Source organism: Amblyraja radiata, unplaced genomic scaffold (genome assembly GCF_010909765.2).
Source record: "Amblyraja radiata isolate CabotCenter1 unplaced genomic scaffold, sAmbRad1.1.pri S89, whole genome shotgun sequence".
Lineage (NCBI taxonomy): Eukaryota > Metazoa > Chordata > Chondrichthyes > Rajiformes > Rajidae > Amblyraja > Amblyraja radiata.
Genome location: NW_022630172.1, coordinates 10,899,641 through 10,917,945, shown reverse-complemented (window position 1 = coordinate 10,917,945; position 18,305 = coordinate 10,899,641). Strand labels below are relative to the sequence as shown.

General features: G+C 46.1%; 2 long non-coding RNA genes across 2 annotated transcripts; one reads left to right on the top strand and one right to left on the bottom strand.

Moving 5' to 3' along the window:
• Positions 1 to 4,050: 4,050 nt before the first annotated feature.
• LOC116969625 lies at positions 4,051 to 18,071 on the bottom strand. The gene is made up of 4 exons (XR_004410863.1): positions 18,059 to 18,071; positions 13,280 to 13,282; positions 10,209 to 10,301; positions 4,051 to 4,083 (listed from the first exon to the last, which is right to left on the bottom strand). It is a non-coding gene; the product is annotated as an uncharacterized LOC116969625 (long non-coding RNA).
• Positions 5,213 to 6,616, top strand: LOC116969626. Its single transcript, XR_004410864.1, has 3 exons — positions 5,213 to 5,238; positions 5,822 to 5,826; positions 6,431 to 6,616. It is a non-coding gene; the product is annotated as an uncharacterized LOC116969626 (long non-coding RNA).
• Positions 18,072 to 18,305: the final 234 nt, after the last annotated feature.

The following is an 18,305-nucleotide window of genomic DNA, read 5'->3' as shown; positions in this document are numbered from 1 at the left end:
TGATCTAATTACATATATATATACTCCAATAACCAACGATTCAGCAATACCTTATCTACAGATCATAGTACAGCCTCTTGCTTTCTTAAGATTGACAGCTTCTGACAGAGGAAGGGTAAGCCATATATGGTTATATGCGAAGGCTATATTTCTGCAGAACAAGCATTTTCTACTTATCAAGTTGGTGGAAGTTGTGATGGTATTTCAGTCACAGTCACAGAGGCCGATGTCAGGAAATCCTTCAGAGGGGTGAACCCTCGTAAAGCGCCTGGACCTGATGGTATACCCGGTCGTGTTCTAAAAACCTGTGCGGACCAACTGGCTGGAGTTTTTATGGACATTTTCAACCTCTCACTTCTGAGGTCTGAGGTTCCCACCTGCTTTAAAAGGGCATCAATTATACCGGTGCCCAAGAAGAGCAAGGTGACGTGCCTCAATGACTATCGACCAGTGGCACTAACGTCGGCGGTGATGAAGTGCTTTGAGAGGTTGATCATGGAGCAAATCAACTCCTACCTCGACAAAAACCTGGACCCACTGCAGTTCGCTTATCGCCACAACAGATCAACGGTGGATGCGATCTCGCTGGCCCTCCACTCCATCCTGGACAATTTGGACAACAAAAACTCATATGTCAGGCTGTTATTCATTGACTACAGCTCGGCATTTAATACCATCATCCCCTCCAAGCTGGTTACCAAACTCGCAGAACTGTGTCTCTGCAGTTGGATCCTCGACCTCCTCATTCAGACCACAGACTGTTCGAATTGGTAGAAAGGTGTCAGCCTCGATAACAATCAGCACTGGAGCACCTCAAGGCTGCGTGCTCAGCCCCCTGCTGTACTCACTCTATACTCATGACTGTGTAGCCAGACACAGTGCGAACACCATCATCAAGTTCGCTGACGACACCACTGTTGTGGGACGTTATCACTGTTGGGGACGAGTCAGAGTATAGAAGAGAGATCGAGCGAGTGACCAAATGGTGCCAGCACAATAACCTGGCCCTCAACACCAGCAAAACCAAGGAACTGATTGTGGACTTTGGAAGGGGTAGGATGGGGACCCACAGTCCCCTTTATATCAACGGGTCGATGGTTGAAAGGGTCAAGAGCTTCAAATTCCTGGGCGTGCACATCTCTGAAGATCTCTCCTGGTCCTGGACTCTCTCGAACGTCTACAGGTGCACAGTAGACAACATGCTGACCGGTTGCATCGTGGCTTGGTTCGGCAACTTGAGCGCCCTGGAGAGGAAGAGACTACAAAAAGTAGTAAACACTGCCCAGTCCATCATCGGCTCTGACCTCCCGACCATCGAGGGGATCTATCGAAGTCGCTGCCTCAAAAAGGCTGGCAGCATCATCAAAAACCCACACCATCCTGGCCACACACTCATCTCCCCACTACCTTCAGGTAGAAGGTACAGGAGCCTGAAGACGGCAACATCCAGGTTCAGGAATAGCTGCTTCCACACAGCCATCAGGCTATTAAACTCAACTCAAACAAAACTCTGAGCATTAATAGCCCATTATCTGTTTATTTATTCATGTGTATATATATTGATATAATGGTATATGGACACACTGATCTGTTCTGTATTCATGCCGTCTATATTCTGTTGTGCTGAAGCAAAGCAAGAATTTCATCGTCCTATCTGGGACGCATGACAATAAACTCTTGATCTAATCTTGACTTGATCTTGGACTGGATCCCTCTGTTCCATAACTGTGTCAGTCTAAACAGCGTCTCCCCCACCTCCTGTTTAACGAATCTGCTCGAATTCTTTGAGGAAGTAACAACCCGGGTGGATAAAGGGGAACCGGTGGATGTGGTATACTTGGACTTCCAAAAGGCTTTTGACAAGGTGCCACATAAGAGACTATTGCTAAAAATAAAAAATTATGGGATTGGGGGTAATATATTAGCATGGGTAGAGGATTGGCTATCAAATAGGAAGCAGAGAGTGGGGATAAATGGTTCATACTCGGGATGGCAACCGGTAACTAGCGGGGTTCCGCAAGGGTCGGTGCTGGGACCCCAGTTGTTCACAATTTATATAAATGATTTGGAGGAGGGGACCAAGTGTAATATATCAAAATTTGCGGACGATACAAAAATGGGAGGAAAAGTAGGGGATGAGGAGGATAGGAAGAGTCTGCAAAAGGATATAGATAAGCTAGGTGAGTGGGCAACAACTTGGCAGATGAAATTTAATACTAATAAATGTGAAGTCATTCACTTTGGGAAAAAAATGATAGGGCAAGTTATTTTCTAAATGAGGAGGAGCTGCGTTGTAATGCAACGCAAAGGGATCTAGGGGTATTAGTACATGAATCACTAAAAGTCAGTATGCAGGTGCAGCAAGCAATCAGGAAGGCCAATGGAGTTTTGGCCTTTATTGCTAGGGGGATTGAGTATAAAAACACGGAGGTCTTGCTGCAGCTGTACACAGTATTAGTGAGACCACATTTGGAATACTGTGTACAGTTCTGGGGTCCATACTTAAGAAAGGATGTACTAGCCCTGGAGGCAGTGCAGCGAAGGTTTACAAGATTAATTCCTGCAATGAGGGGATTGACATATGAGGAAAGGTTAAGTAAGCTGGAACTCTACTCTTTGGAGTTTAGAAGAATGAGAGGCGATCTCATTGAAACATATAAGATCGTGAGGGGCCTTGATCGGGTGGATGCACCGAGGATGTTCCCAATGATCGGGGAAACTAGAACTAGGGGACATAGTTGCAGAATAAGGGGGGGCTCTTTTAAAACTGAGATGAGGAAGAACTTCTTCACCCAGAGGGTGGTTAATTTATGGAATTCACTGCCCCAGGGAGCAGTGGAAGCAGAAACGTTAAATGTATTTAAGTCTAAGATAGATGGTTTTTTAGCTGCCAAGGGGACAAGGGGCTACGGGGAGAGGGCAGGGATATGTACCTAGGTATGGTTAGTATAGTAAGACCTGAGTGATCTCCTGGACAAGTGTCGATCGCCTGGATTGGGATCGGAGAGGAATTTCCCGGATTTTTTTCCCGAATTGGACCTGGGTTTTTATCCGTTTTTTTGCCTCCCCCAGGAGATCACGCGGTTCTTGGGGTGGAGAGTGGTGATAGCGGTATAAAGGGGAGGGTAGTGTCTTGTGTTCTGTGTCTTGTGTCTACTGTTTGTGGGTAAGTGTGTCTGTTTAGTGTTCAGCCATGAGCGAATGGCGGTGCAGGCTCGACGGACCTGGTGGTCTACTCTCGCACCTACTTTCTATGTTTCTATGTTTCCTCATGCAGGACCTTCCAGGAACTGACCAAAGTCTGCGTAAAAACTTGTCCAGACTGTCCCCTTTAAACATTCCTCGCTCCAGTCAGAGACATCCCCACCCTGGGAACAAGACTGACCATATCTATGCCCCTTATATTCTATACTTCTGTTTGGCCTCCACTCAGCCTTCATTACTCAGATAAAACAATCCAGTCTTTGTCTGCCTTAACTCAGACCATATTTCTAACTGATGTGTATTCTAGTGGATCTTTTGACAGCTTTCCTCGTGATCCACAATTCTGCAAAGAGTTCTATTATTACTTATTAACTCGACCACCTACGTTTTTGTCCAAATCTTGGACATGTTTAGAAATTGCAGAGGTTCCAGAACTGATCCTTGCAGAATACTACTGGTCACGAACCTCGTCAGAATCACACTCCTCCACCACTATTCCTCTCTCCTGTTTCCCCTCGCTCTAAGCCCTTTGTTTTTTTTCTCTGCCCAGCTCTTACAGTCTTCACCATCCACTCCACTTCCATTTCACTCACCTGCCCCTTGGATGAGACTCAATGATTCCTTGTTTGATGAATCTCGGCCGTGATGGATTTCACCACTTGGGTCAGTTCCAGGGAGGTGAACCACGTCTCCTATTCCTCTCCAACTGGACTGACCTTGTTCCCTTTCCTCTTCAGCGGGTTCACATCCCATCAAGGGTCCGCTCTCAATCCCACTCTGCTTTTCGGTCATTGTTCCGTGTGTTCTCACCATCGTTCTTTAATGAGGAGCCTGGCCTAAATGCTTTGAAAATCTAGCCCACTCGAGTTAATTTCCTACCTGAAAAAAAAACATTAATTGTAGGTTGTAGAGAAATTTCTAATTGAGAAAATCACAGGTTTGGAATAGCTGGCAGCAATCCGAGTTGACATTCTGGGGCAGGGGTGGGGAACCTTTTCATGTTGGAATGCCGCTTTAAGTTAGCTGTAACCTAATAAGGCCGCAAACTTCAATTAGATATACTTCAAAACGCACATAATTTGGTAAAAATCTAACTACTATGTACTAACTTCAAGAAAATGAAACAAGTTGTTAATTCTAAAGTTAACTAAGCTTTTAATGACTTTGTTGTTACTGCTTTTTTTGTGGGAAAGCATTTGAATATTTGGTTGAAACATGGAAGTACGCAGTTTCAGCTGATCTTCTAGATGGGGATCCGTCATTTGTGACCTTAAGGGCGTCTTGATTTGAGTTACATGGGAGAATGTAGAATCGCAGCAATAAGTAACCGAAAAGCAAGAAAGCATTTTTCATGCGGGGAGGATTATTTAGTTGAATCTTCTTTTACTCTTTGGTATTTTAAATAACCATATAACAATTACAGCACGGAAACAGGCCCTCGGCCCTTCTAGTCTGTGCCGAACACTTACTCTCACCTAGTCCCATCTACCTGCACTCAGACCATAACCCTCCATTCCTTTCCCGTCCATATATCCATCCAACTTATTTTTAAATGATAAAATTGAACCTGCCTCCACCACTTCTACTGGAAGCTCATTCCACACAGCTACCACTCTCGGAGTAAACAAGTTCCCCCTCATGTTACCCCTAAACTTTTGTCCCTTAATTCTCAAATCCTCTTGTTTGAATCTTCCCTACTCTCAATGGAAAAAGCTTATCCACGTCAACGCTGTCTATCCCTCTCATCATCTTAAAAGCCTCTATCGTCCCCCCTTAACCTTCTGCGCTCCAAAGTATAAAGACCTAACTTGTTCAACATACGTTCATTTTAACACAACTAATGTGTTAATTTCATCACAACTAAAACTAATAAAAGACGAACAAAAACATATTAATAAAAATAAAAGGACATGTTCTGCAAAATTTGGATTCATTCAAAAGGCCACACTTAACGTCCTAGAAGGCCGCATGTTCCCCACCCCTGGATAAGAGCGTGGAAGAAGCAATCCTTGAATCTGGTGCTATTTTATCTCCGTTTATCTACATATAATTAAACTTCTGATCTTGACCACTTCCTGTTTGCGCTGCATATTGATTTAATAAAAAACGCTACCACGTACGGCTGTGATTTTTGGCCACCTTACTCAGAATCCCCCTCCGCTGCGCAGGACAAGAGGATTTTTCCCATCGATGAAAAATAAAAGATTTATTAATATTTGTTAAATATTGAGATTCTCTCTCCTGACAATCACGCCATGAAGGCCACGGCCCTTCTGGTGGGAGGGGGAGGGACTATAAAACCCGCAAGTGTGGAGGTGCCTCAGTTCTCTGCAAGATGGGGGAGCGACAGGTCACGACTCTCAGTCTGAGCTGTGAATAACACGGAACACACATTTACTTACAACTTACAAAATCCTTAAGGGGTTGAACATGCTACATGCAGGAAGATTAATCCCGATGTTGGGGAAGTCCAGAACAAGGGGTCACAGTTTAAGGATAATAGGGAAGTCTTTTAGGACCGAGATGAGAAAATCTTAATTTTGCACAGAGAGTGGTGAATCTGTGGAACTCTCTGCCACAGGAGGTAGTTGAGGCCAGTTCATTGGCTATATTTAAGAGAGAGTTCGATGTGGCCCTTGTGGCTAAAGGGATCAGGGGGTATGGAGTGAAGGCAGGTATGGGATACTGAGTTGGATGATCAGCCATGATCATATTGAATGGCAGTGCAGGCTCGAAGGGCCGAATAGCCTAATCCTGCACCTATTTTCTATGTACTAAACTGTGTGGTTTTACTGACCTGTGGGGGCCCTTAATGTGGTTTGAAAATGCAAAAGTGTGTTTTGGTTTGAAAATGCTAAAGTTGCCTTTGGTTTGAAAATCCAAAAGCTGCGTTGCCTTATTGAAAAGGTCACTTGAGTTTGGTGGCCTTGCACCCTGCCTGGTGGAATTTCAAGGAATAGCTGTGAGTCAACTGCCAGCCCACCAGCTGTGAGTAACCTGCCAGCACACCAGGCTTGAGCCGCCAGCCCAAGAATCCATTCGGCCCACAATGTCCATACTAGCCCTCTGGAAACCAGTCCCTTCAGCCCACAACACCCATACTAGCGCTCCAGAAACCACCCCCCCCCCCCCCCACTGGCCACCAATATTGGAATTGGTGGAGAGGTGGAATATTGCGTTGGCGGACCAGCCCTCCTGTGTGACGCTGGGACCCAACTTAGTCTAGTCAAATATAAAATTTGGATGCTTGTTACTTTGAGATAATCGGATAATTTTGTTCCAAGTATTCCTGATTTTGGCCTTACAGTTATCTGCCAGAATTCTGATCACTTGACAAAGCATTTCTACCACCCCAACTGGATTTGAACCAGTATTTGTGGATGATTAGTCAACATGTTAGATGGTGAAGTGACAATTCAAGTTTAATCCTGATGAGGGCACATTGTCACCTGTTGGAAGGATAAATAAAACCAGCATATTCACCATGAAGGACAAGGGCCTTGAGACCACTGAGAAACACCCATACAAATCCAAGCACAGGCTTGGCGATCGCTTCGCCGATCACCTCCGCTCGGTTCGCAACTGCCAACCTGATCTCCCGGTGGCTCAGCACTTCAACTCCCTCTCCCATTCCCAATCCGACCTTTCTATCCGGGGCCTCCTCCATGGCCAGAATGAGGCCCACGGTAAATTGGAGGAGCAGCACCTCATAATTTGCTTGGGCAGTTTACACCCCAGCGGTATGAACATTGACCTCCAATTTCAGGTAGTCCCTGCTTTCTCCTCCCCTTCCCGGGTCTCCCTCAGCCCACTGTCTCCGCCTCTTCCTTTCTTCTTCCCCCCCACCCTCACATCAGTCTGAAGAGTCTCGACCTGAAACGTCGCCTATTTCCTTTGCTCCATAGATGCTGCCTCACCCGCTGAGTTTCTCCAGCATTTTTATCTACATACAAATGGATAACTCTAAGAGTACTCTAAGAGTAAACCTAGCAATTATAGACCTGTTAGTTTGACTTCAGTGGTGGGCAAATTAATGGAAAAGATACTTAGAGATAATATATATAAGCATCTGGATAAACAGGGTCTGATTAGGAACAGTCAACATGGATTTGTGCCTGGAAGGTCAAGTTTGACTAATCTTCTTGAATTTTTTGAAGAGGTTACTAGGCAAATTGACGAGGGTAAAGCAGTGGATGTTGTCTATATGGACTTTAGTAAGGCCTTTGACAAGGTTCCTCATGGAAGGTTGGTTAAGAAGGTTCAACTGTTGGGTATAAATGCAGGAATAGCACGATGGATTCAACAGTGGCTGAATGGGAGAAGCCAGAGGGTAATGGTGGATGGCTGTTTGTCGGGTTGGAGGCAGGTGACTAGTGGGGTGCCTCAGGGATCTGTGTTGGGTCCTTTGTTGTTTGTCATGTACATCAATGATCTGGATGAAGGAGTGGTAAATTGGATTAGTAAGTATGCAGATGATACCAAGATAGGGGGTGTTGTGAATAATGAAGAGGATTTCCAAAGTCTGCAGAGTGATTTAGGCCATTTGGAAAAATGGGCTGAAAGATGGCAGATGGAGTTTAATGCTGATAAATGTGAGGTGCTACACCTTGGCAGGACAAATCAAAATAGGAAGTACATGGTAAATGGTAGGGAATTGAAGAATACAGTTGAACAGAGGGATCTGGGAATAACCGTGCATAGTTCCTTGAAGGTGGAATCTCATATAGATAGGGTGGTAAAGAAAGCTTTTGGTATGCTAGCCTTTATAAATCAGAGCATTGAGTATAGAAGCTGGGATGTAATGTTAAAATTGTACAAGGCATTGGTGAGACCAAATCTGGAGTATGGTGTACAATTTTGGTCGCCCAATTATAGGAAGGATGTCAACAAAATAGAGAGAGTACAGAGGAGATTTACTAGAATGTTGCCTGGGTTTCAACAGCTAAGTTACAGAGATAGGTTGAATAAGTTAGGTTTTTATTCTCTGGAGCGCAGAAGGTTAAGGGGGGACTTGATAGAGGTCTTTAAAATGATGAGAGGGATAGACAGAGTTGATGTGGACAAGCTTTCCCCTTTGAGAATAGGGAAGATTCAAACAAGAGGACATGACTTTAGAATTAAGGGACAGAAGTTTAGGGGTAACATGATGGGGAACTTCTTTACTCAGAGAGTGGAAGCGGTGTGGAATGAGCTTCCAGTGGAAGTGGTGGCGGCAGGTTCGTTGGTATCATTTAAAAATAAATTGGATATGCATATGGATGAGAAGGGAATGGAGGGTTATGGTATGAGTGCAGGCAGGTGGGACTAAGGGAAAAAAAGTTGTTCGGCACGGACTTGTAGGGCCGAGATGGCCTGTTTCCGTGCTGTAATTGTTATGTGGTTATATGGTTATATGGATAGAAACATAGAAAATAGGTGCAGGAGGAGGCCATTCGGCCCTTCGAGCCAGCACCGCCATTCATGGCTGATCGTCCCCTATCAATAACCCGTGCCTGCCTTCTCCTCATATCCCTTGACTCCACTAGCCCCTAGAGCTCTATCTAACTCTCTCTTAAATCCATCCAGCGACTTGGCCTCCACTGCCCCCTGTGGCAGGGAATTCCACAAATTCACAACTCTCTGGGTGGAAAAGTTTTTTCTCACCTCAATCTTAAATGACCTCCCCTTTATTCTAAGAATCCCTAAAGCCAGCAAGACACACAAAGACAGCATTTAGCATTCTTGTCATTAGCTGCAGCCTAGAACGCAAGTGAAGGGAGGCGATTAAGCCTTGATACAGGGAGTTGATTAAGCCTTAAGTTGGAGGAGTGTGTGCAATTCTGATCCCCATACTGTGGGAAGGATGCCTTTGCACTGGTGACGTTGCAGAGGAAATTCATCAGGTTATTGCTCGGAAATTAATATTTCAATTACCAGCAGAGACTAGCATGATTTAAGTCATCTTCCTTGAAAAAGAGGGCTGATTTATCACACAATTCCTGCATCCGCCCACCTGTGACTGTGATGTCCTGTAGATGTCAACTCTCTGTGCTCAGCCCCTTCCCTATTCCCACTTCTGTGTGAATCCAGAAGTGGCGGCGCTGTTGAACGGCTGCGGCTCGCCTGCAGTCCGTCTGTTTTTACTTTTTTGTTCTTTTTTTTGTCTTGTTTTAGTTAAATTTTAGTTTATTAGGTTGTGTTATGTGTGTGGGGGGAACATGGTTTTCTGTCTCTTCCTTCGGAGGAATGCGACTCTTTTGTCGTATCCCCCCCCCCCCTTCTCTGCCTCCGTCTGCGCTGAGGCCTAATGGCAGAGCTGGAGGCCTCCAGCTGCGACCGACCTTGTGGCTCCAGAAGCAGAGCCAGCCAGGACTTACCAACGCGAGGCTGGCCAAATTCGGAGCTGTGGCGGCGTTCCGATGGCAGCGGCACGACTCGGCTGAGACGGTGCTCCGGTGAGGGCGGCCCGACTTGGGGCTGAGATGGTGCTCCGGTGGCTGAGGCGGCGACGGCGACCTGAATCCGGGGCTTGACCGCGGGCCAGTGGACGACATCGTCGGGAGCTTGCAGGTCACAGGTTGGTGCCTGTTTTCTGGAGCTCCCGCAGCAACAGCTGCATCTGCTGGACTGGAGGGCGGCAGCTTAGATCCACCCCGAGCCGCGGAGCTGAACCGGCCCGTTTGCGGACTTACCATCGCCCAGTGGGGTAACAACATCGCAGGCCTGGATCGCCTCAGCGCAGAGGGAGAATAAGGAGGGGAAGAGACAGTGACTTTAAGACTTTTGCCTCCATCACAGTGAGGAGGTGCCTGGTGAACTCACTGTGGTGGATGTTAATTTGTGTTTATTGTGTGTTTTTGTTGTTTATTATTATATGTATGGCTGCAGGCAACAACATTTTGTTCAGACCGAAAGGTCTGAATGACAAATAAAGGATCTAATCTAATCTAAAAACATAATTTCTTGCATCAGCTCTACAACCCATTGACAGGGCATCATATATATGTCACAGAAAGCTCACAAACCTTTGTGTTCCTTTGATGTAGTGGCCACTGAATCACCTCCCTAGTCACCACCTTCAGACATGATGTCGACAGGCGTTCACAAACTCTGTAGCTCTGGAATAAACAATATTAACAGAACCATCAGGTGACAATTGAATGTGAAAGAATACATTGCCTTGTAAACCAACAAACAGCATTACAGTGCAGCGGAGATGTGGAAACCACCCCTTCCAAACAGTTTTGGTCTCCTAATCTGAGGAAAGACATTCTTGCCATAGAGGGAGTACAGAGAAGGTTCACCAGACTGATTCCTGGGATGGCAGGACATTCATATGAAGAAAGACTGGATAGACTCGGCTTGTACTCGCTAGAATTTAGAAGATTGAGGAGGGATCTTATAGAAACATACAACATTCTTAAGGGGTTGGACAGGCTAGATGCAGGAAGATTGTTCCCGATGTTGGGGAAGTCCAGAACAAGGGGTCACAGTTTAAGGATAAGAGGGAAGCCTTTTAGGACCGAGATGAGAAAATCATTTTTTACACAGAGAGTGGTGAATCTGTGGAATTCTCTGCCACAGAAGGTAGTTGAGGCAAGTTCATTGGTTATATTTAAGAGGGAGTTAGATGTGGCCCTTGTGGCTAAAGGGATCGGGGGTATGGAGAGAAGGCAGGTACAGGATACTGAGTTGGATGATCAGCCATGATCATATTGAATGGCGGTGCAGGCTCGAAGGGACGAATGGCCTCTACTCCTGCACCTATTGTCTATGTTTCTAATAGACAATATGTGCAGGAGTAGGACATTCGGCCCTTCGAGCCAGCACCGCCATTCACTGTGATCATGGCTGATCATCCACAATCAGTACCCCGTTCCTGCCTTCTCCCCATATCCCGACTCCGCTGCCCAAACCCGCCCAAAGGTTCATCGGACGGCGTTACTGAGAGAGAGCTGGAGACGTCAGGCGCGAGGAGTAGCCCAGTAGGAGGATGAACTGGGTTCATGCCTACAGCCCGTCAAGGTAGGTGGAGTCGCCCCACGGGACACAAAGATGGGTGAGGAGAGGGAGGTCGGTTCACAAGAACTGCACCAGGACATCGAGAGATTTGGACTTTGAAAATGGCGAAGCCTGCATGTTTAATATGTGCTTTAAGAATTTCATTGTACAGTCACATATTGAACTAGTGAATTGTTGACCAAACATCAGTTCCTCTCAGCACTCAGCTCACCAACTGATTCATCCTCAACAGACAGGGATTATCCTTTGCTATCTTGCAAACATTCTCTATTATCATAGCTGAAAGATACAATTCTACATTAAATGGTACAACTTCTGGTCCTGAACTATCCCAGCTGTGGACAGGTGATCTCTCCCTACCTTTAAGCAACCTCTAGCATGTAAATCAAACATATTTTGTTCATCTTACCGCTGTGTGTGATCTGGCCAAGTACAAATGACTACCATTTGTTACAAGTGTAATAAAAACAATGTGTATTTACTTGTTTAAGAAGGAACTGCAGATGCTGGAAAATCGAAGGTACACAAAAATGCTGGAGAAACTCTTGGGTGCAGCAGCATCTATGGAGCGAAGGAAATAGGCAACGTTATTTGGACACTTAGGCTATTTAAAAAAGTTAATCTATTCTTAAGAATTGGATAAATGTTTAGATCTAGTAATTGAATTTTGTGATTAACTACAATTAGGTAACTAACTAATTATATGCTTTAATTTCAGGTCATCCAAGTAAGATTGTTTCACATGTCTGCAACTCATTCCTCCACTTTTTCGCTGATAAAATCAGCACCATCTATCAATCTTTATCCCCTCTACCCGACTCCCCAGCATCTACTCCACCACCTACCAAGGCCCCTCCTTTCAACATCTCCACTGTCCTCCTTACCCCTCCTCCACACTGCTTCCTCTCCCAGTTTGACCTGGTCACCCCTATTGAAATCTCCAAACTGATCAGCTCTTCCAAACCCACTACCTGCTCCCTCGACCCACTCCCCACTCCCCTGTTGAAGTCCTGCCTCCCCGTTCTCTGCCCCTACCTCACTAATCTCTTCAACTCCTCATTGTCCCAAGGAATTGTCCCCTCCGCTTTCAAAACTGCTGCCGTTACACCAATCTTAAAGAAACCTGGTCTTGATCCCTCCTCTCTCATTAACTACCGCCCAATCTCAAACCTCCCCTTTCTTTCAAAAACCCTGGAGCGCATCGTTGCGTCGCAACTTCATTCCCACCTCCTTGCGTATAACCTACTTGAACCCCTCCAATCTGGCTTTCGCCCCTTCCATAGCACAGAAACTGCTCTCCTCAAAGTCCTCAACGACGTCCTCACCTATGCTGACACTGGTTCCCTCAACATCCTCATCCTCCTCGACCTGAGCGCAGCCTTCGATACAGTGAACCATAACATCCTGCTCACCAGACTCAAAGACCTCGGCATTGAAGGCTCTGCACTCAGCTGGCTCCGTTCCTACCTTTCCAACAGATCCCACTTCATCTCTCTCCACAACCACACCTCTGCTACAGCCGCAGTCACTCAAGGCGTTCCCCAAGGCTCCGTACTCGGCCTCCTCCTCTTCATCATCTACATCCTCCCCCTTGGTCAGATACTCCGCCACTTCAATCTGGACTTCCACTGTTACGCTGATGACACCCAGATTTACCTTGGCACCAAATCCCCCCCCAACCCCCCCCTCTCCCATATCAACTCCTGTTTGTCAGCTATAAAAACCTGGATGCAACATAATTTCCTCAAACTCAACAGTGATAAGACAGAATTCCTCCTCATAGGCTCCAAAGCCACACTCAGCAAAATCAATAACCCCACTCACCATCGACAGCACCACTGTCTCCCCATCTCCCCAGGCCCGCAACCTTGGCGTGATCTTTGATTCCACCCTCTCCCTTGAGCCTCACATCCGCCATGTCATTAAAACCTCCTTCTTTCATCTCCGCAACATCGCCAAACTCAGACCCTCTCTCACACCGCCTGCTGCTGAAAGACTCATCCATGCCTTCATCTCCTCCCGACTGGACTATTGCAACTCACTTCTCCTTGGCATCAGCTCCACCTACATCAACCGACTCCAACTGGTCCAGAACGCAGCCGCCCGACTCATCACCCACACCAAATCCTGGCATCACATCACTCCAGTCCTCAAAAAACTTCACTGGCTTCCCATCTCCCACCGGATCACCTACAAAATCCTGGTCCTCACCTACAAAGCCCTCCACCATCTGGCCCCCCCATATCTCACTGACCTCCTCTCCCCCTACCAACCCTCACGGTCCCTCAGATCCACATCAGCCGGTCTCCTCTCCATCCACAAGTCCAACCTCCGCAGTTTTGGGGACAGAGCCTTCTCCAGGGCAGCTCCCATGCTCTGGAACTCCCTCCCCCAACTGATCCGCAATTCCGTGTCCCTCACCATCTTCCAGTCCCGCCTCAAGACCCATCTCTTCACCTCTGCCTATCCTTAGCCCCGCGTCCCCGTCCCTTTTCATCTGTGCATTAATTGCCTCATACTGTGTTTTGTATTGAATTCTGTCTTTACTTTGTGTACTAGTCATGTCTCTACTATTTATTTCATTTCCCTTACATGTTTTTCCTCTACATGCTCAATTTTTGTAAGGTGTCCTTGAGACTCTTGAAAGGCGCCCATAAATAAAATGTATTATTATTATTATTATTATATTTGTTTCAGAATGCTTCAATCTATCTATCTAAGCAGACTATTATCTAAATGGTGGCCGACTAGGAAAAGGGAAAATGCAGCGAGACCTGGGTGTCATGGTACACCAGTCATTGAAAGTGGGCATGCAGGTGCAGCAGGCAGTGAAGAAAGCGAATGGTTGTGTTAGCTTTCATAGCAAAAGGATTTGAGTATAGGAGCAGGGAGGTTCTACTGCAGTTGTACAGGGTCTTGGTGAGACCACACCTGGAGTATTGCGTACAGTTTTGGTCTCCAAATCTGAGGAAGGACATTATTGCCATAGAGGGAGTGCAGAGAAGGTTCACCAGACTGATTCCTGGGATGTCAGGACTGTCTTATGAAGAAAGACTGGATAGACTTGGTTTATACTCTCTATAATTTAGGAGATTGAGAGGGGATCTTATAGAAACTTACAAAATTCTTAAGGGGTTGGACAGGCTAGATGCAGGAAGATTGCTCCCGATGTTGGGGAAGTCCAGGACAAGGGGTCACAGCTTAAGGATAAGGGGGAAATCCTTTAAAACCGAGATGAGAAGAACTTTTTTCACACACAGAGTGGTGAATCTCTGGAACTCTCTGCCACAGAGGGTAGTCGAGGCCAGTTCATTGGCTATATTTAAGAGGGAGTTAGATGTGGCCCTTGTGGCTAAGGGGATCAGAGGGTATGGAGAGAAGGCAGGTACAGGATACTGAGTTGGATGATCAGCCATGATCATATTGAATGGCGGTGCAGGCTCGAAGGGCCGAATGGCCTACTCCTGCACCTAATTTCTATGTTTCTATGTTTCTAATTATTACTAAAACTCTGATCTTGACCGCTTTTGGCCCACTGTGCTGCGTTTTCCGACAGAACGCTGCCACCTACGGTCGTCATTTTTGGCCACCTCGCTCAGAGCCCCCCTCCGCCTTACGGGTGCGGAGTATTTTTCCCATCGATGACAAATCAGAGAGATATTAACGTTTTTAAAAAATTCACCATTCTCTCTGCTGACCATGCTGGAGGGAGGGGGAGGGACTATAAAACCAGGAAGTGGTGTGCCTCACTCAGTCTCTGGAAGATGGATGAGGCCAAGGGTCACATCTCTCAGAGCTCTGAATAACACCGAACAAATGTCAACACAACTGTGAGTCCCCTTAATGTGATTTGAAAATGAAAATATGGTTTGTTTGAAGTAAAAAGGCACTGCCTGCAAATGGTTGTTTGGGTGCTTTGGCTTGAAGTTGAAAGGCACTACTTACTGCAAATGGTGGCTTGGGAGCTTTGGCTTGAAGTTGAAAGGCACTACTTACTGCAAAGGTTGCTTGGGTGCTTTGGCTTGAAGTTGAGAGGCACTACTTACTGCAAATGGTGGCTTGGGTGCTTTGGCTTGAAGTTGAAAGGCACTACTTACTGCAAATGGTGGCTTGCATGCTTTGGCTTGAAGTTGAAAGGCACTACTGCAAATGCACTTATTTGCTGTTTGCACTCTATATTGATTTTAGATAAAACGCTACCACTTGCGGCTGTGATTTTTGGCCATCTTACTCAGTCCCCCTCCGCTGAGCAGGTGCAGAGAATTCTTCCCATCATTGAAAATTAAAAGTGTTATTAGTGTTTAAAAAATGTTGAGAACCTCTCTCCTGTCAATCACGCCATGAAAGCCACGCCTTTTCCGGTGGGAGGGGGAGGGGTTATAAAACCCAGAAGTGGCCTTGCACCCTACTGAAAGTGGTATGAAACTGCACTTGAATTTGGTGGCCTTGGATCCAGCTTGAAGTGGTAAGAAACTGCACTTGAATTTGGTGGCCTTGCACCCTGCTTGAAATGGTAGGAACATGGATTTGCATTTGGTGGCCTTGCACCCTGCTTGAAGTGGTAGGAAACTGCACTTGAATTTGGTGGCCTTGCAACCTGCTTGAAAAGGAATTCCAAGGAATAGTCATGTCAACTGCCAGCCCACCAGCCTCGAGTGAGCTGCCAGTAGATCAGGATTGAGGGACTGAGCTGCCACCCCAAGAACCCATACCAGCACTCCAGAGAGCCCCCCCCCCCCCACTAACCACCAATATTGGAATTGGTGGAGAGGTGGAATATTGCGTCGGGGGACCAGCCCTCCCGTGTGAACATGGGACCCAACGGGTCCCCCTTAGTCTAGTAATAACTGAAAATTTCATTCAGTTCTCTTAATTTTTAAGAAAGTTATGGGCTTTTGACTGTCCTCGATCACAGCTTTTGAGTTAAATCAATGGTAAAGCAATAGGGAACAAGATGCTAATTTCCCAGTATGAAAATGGCCATAACTTTTTTTAATACTGAAGATATGAAAGTGAATTAGGTGTCAAATTAAACTTATTTTTATGCTTTATCTGATGGGATAAATTGCAAACTTGATACATCTGCACTTTAGTCTGTTTTGACTATTTTGCTGTTGTAATGTACTTTGTACAAACCATGTTCTCGGGGTATCATAGAAACATGGACAATAGGTGCAGGAGTAGAGGCCATTCGGCCCTTCGAGCCTGCACCGCCATTCAATATGATCATGGCTGATCATCCAACTCGGTATCCTGCCTTCTCTCCATATCCCCTGATCCCTTTAGCCACAAGGGCCACATCTAACTCCCTCTTATATATAGCCAGTGAACTGGCCTCAACAACCTTCTGTGGCAGAGAATTCCACAGATTCACCACTCTCTGTGTAAAAAATGATTTTCTCATCTCGGTCCTAAAAGACTTCCCTCTTATCGTTAAACTGTGACCTCTAGTTCTGGACTTCCCCAACATCGGGAATAATCTTCCTGCATCTAGCCTGTCCAACCCCTTAAGAATTTTGTAAGTTTCTATAAGATCCCCCCTCAATCTTCTAAATTCTAGCGTGTACAAGCCGAGTCTATCCAGTCTTTCTTCATATGAAAGTCCTGCCATCCCAGGAATTAGTATGGTGAACCTTCTCTGTACTCCCTCTATGGCAAGAATGTATTTCCTCAGATTAGGAGACCAAAACTGTACGCAATTCTCCAGGTGTGATCTCACCAAGACCCTATACAACTGCAGTAGAATCTCCCTGCTGCTATACTCAAATCCTTTTGCTATGAATGCTAATATACCATTTGCTTTCTTCACTCCCTGCTGCACCTGCATGCCTACTTTCAATGACTGGTGTACCATGACACCCAGGTCTCGTTGCATCTCCCCTTTTCCTAATCGGCCACCATTCAGATAATATTTAAGTCTAAATTTTAGTAACTACTTAAGTTATGATGTCGGATGGAAGCTGCATACCCAAATCTCGTTGCACTTATCAGGGCTCTCGCTTAACTTTTTTTCCCTGTTGCCAGCCGGGCAACCTTGACAGCTTTTTAGGTTGCCAATTGACAGTTTAGGTGGTCATTTAAGATGGCTTGCATGACGCGTGCGATAATGTGCTCGGACGAAGTGCGTAGTTACCAGTCGGAATTATACTCAATGAAGCATTCACATATTATTTCTGCTTCAAATAAAGTCACAAACATTCACCAATCACGACATGATATATCCCACAATGACATGCCGCAAAATTATAAGGCAATATCTCAACTCTTTTTACACAATGCAATTAATGCAATTTCTATTAGTTCTTTCCACTTCCAAACAATAATGTGGTTCAATTATTCAGCGTATGATCAACCTGTGTCAATAAATCCTGGACCATCAGAAGTTAGAAGGCAGTCGTGCAGAATGGATGGATTGAGGCAGGTGAATTAGTACGTGTTGGTTGGAGTAGGTAAAATTGTGAGGGGAGAGCACGGGGGATGTCAGTGGTGTTGAATGGGGGGGGGGGGTTCAGTACGGGATGGATGAGGTAGACAAAAGTGCTGGAGAAACTCAGCGGGTGAGGCAGCATCTATGGAGTGAAGGAAATAGGCAACGTTTCGGGTCGAGACCCTTCTTCAGACTGTTCCCCCCATTCTTCTTGAATGGAAGGATCAGTACAGGATGGATGGGAGGGAGATCAGCGCAGGATGAATGGGATAGGGGGGAGGTCAGTACAGTGTGGATCGGAGGGTCTGTGCAAGATGAATGGGAGATCACTACAGGATGAATGAGGGGAAGGTGCAGGGTAAATGGAAGGTGGGTCAGTACGGGATGAATGCGTGGATTAGTACAGGATGGATGGGGAATCAGTACAGGATGGATGGAGGAGGTGCAGGATGGATGGGAAAGGAGTAAGTACAGGGTGAATTTGGGGAACCAGTGTAGGATGGATGGGGGGGGGGGGGGGGGTGGCAGGAGAATTAATGCGAGGTGGATAGTGTGATCAGCGCAGGATGGATAGATTGGGGGGGGGGGGAGATGGGGAGGGGAGCACAGGTGATGTCAGTGAGGACTGAATAGAGGCAGGAATGGGGATCAGTGCGGGATGGAGAGGAGGGGT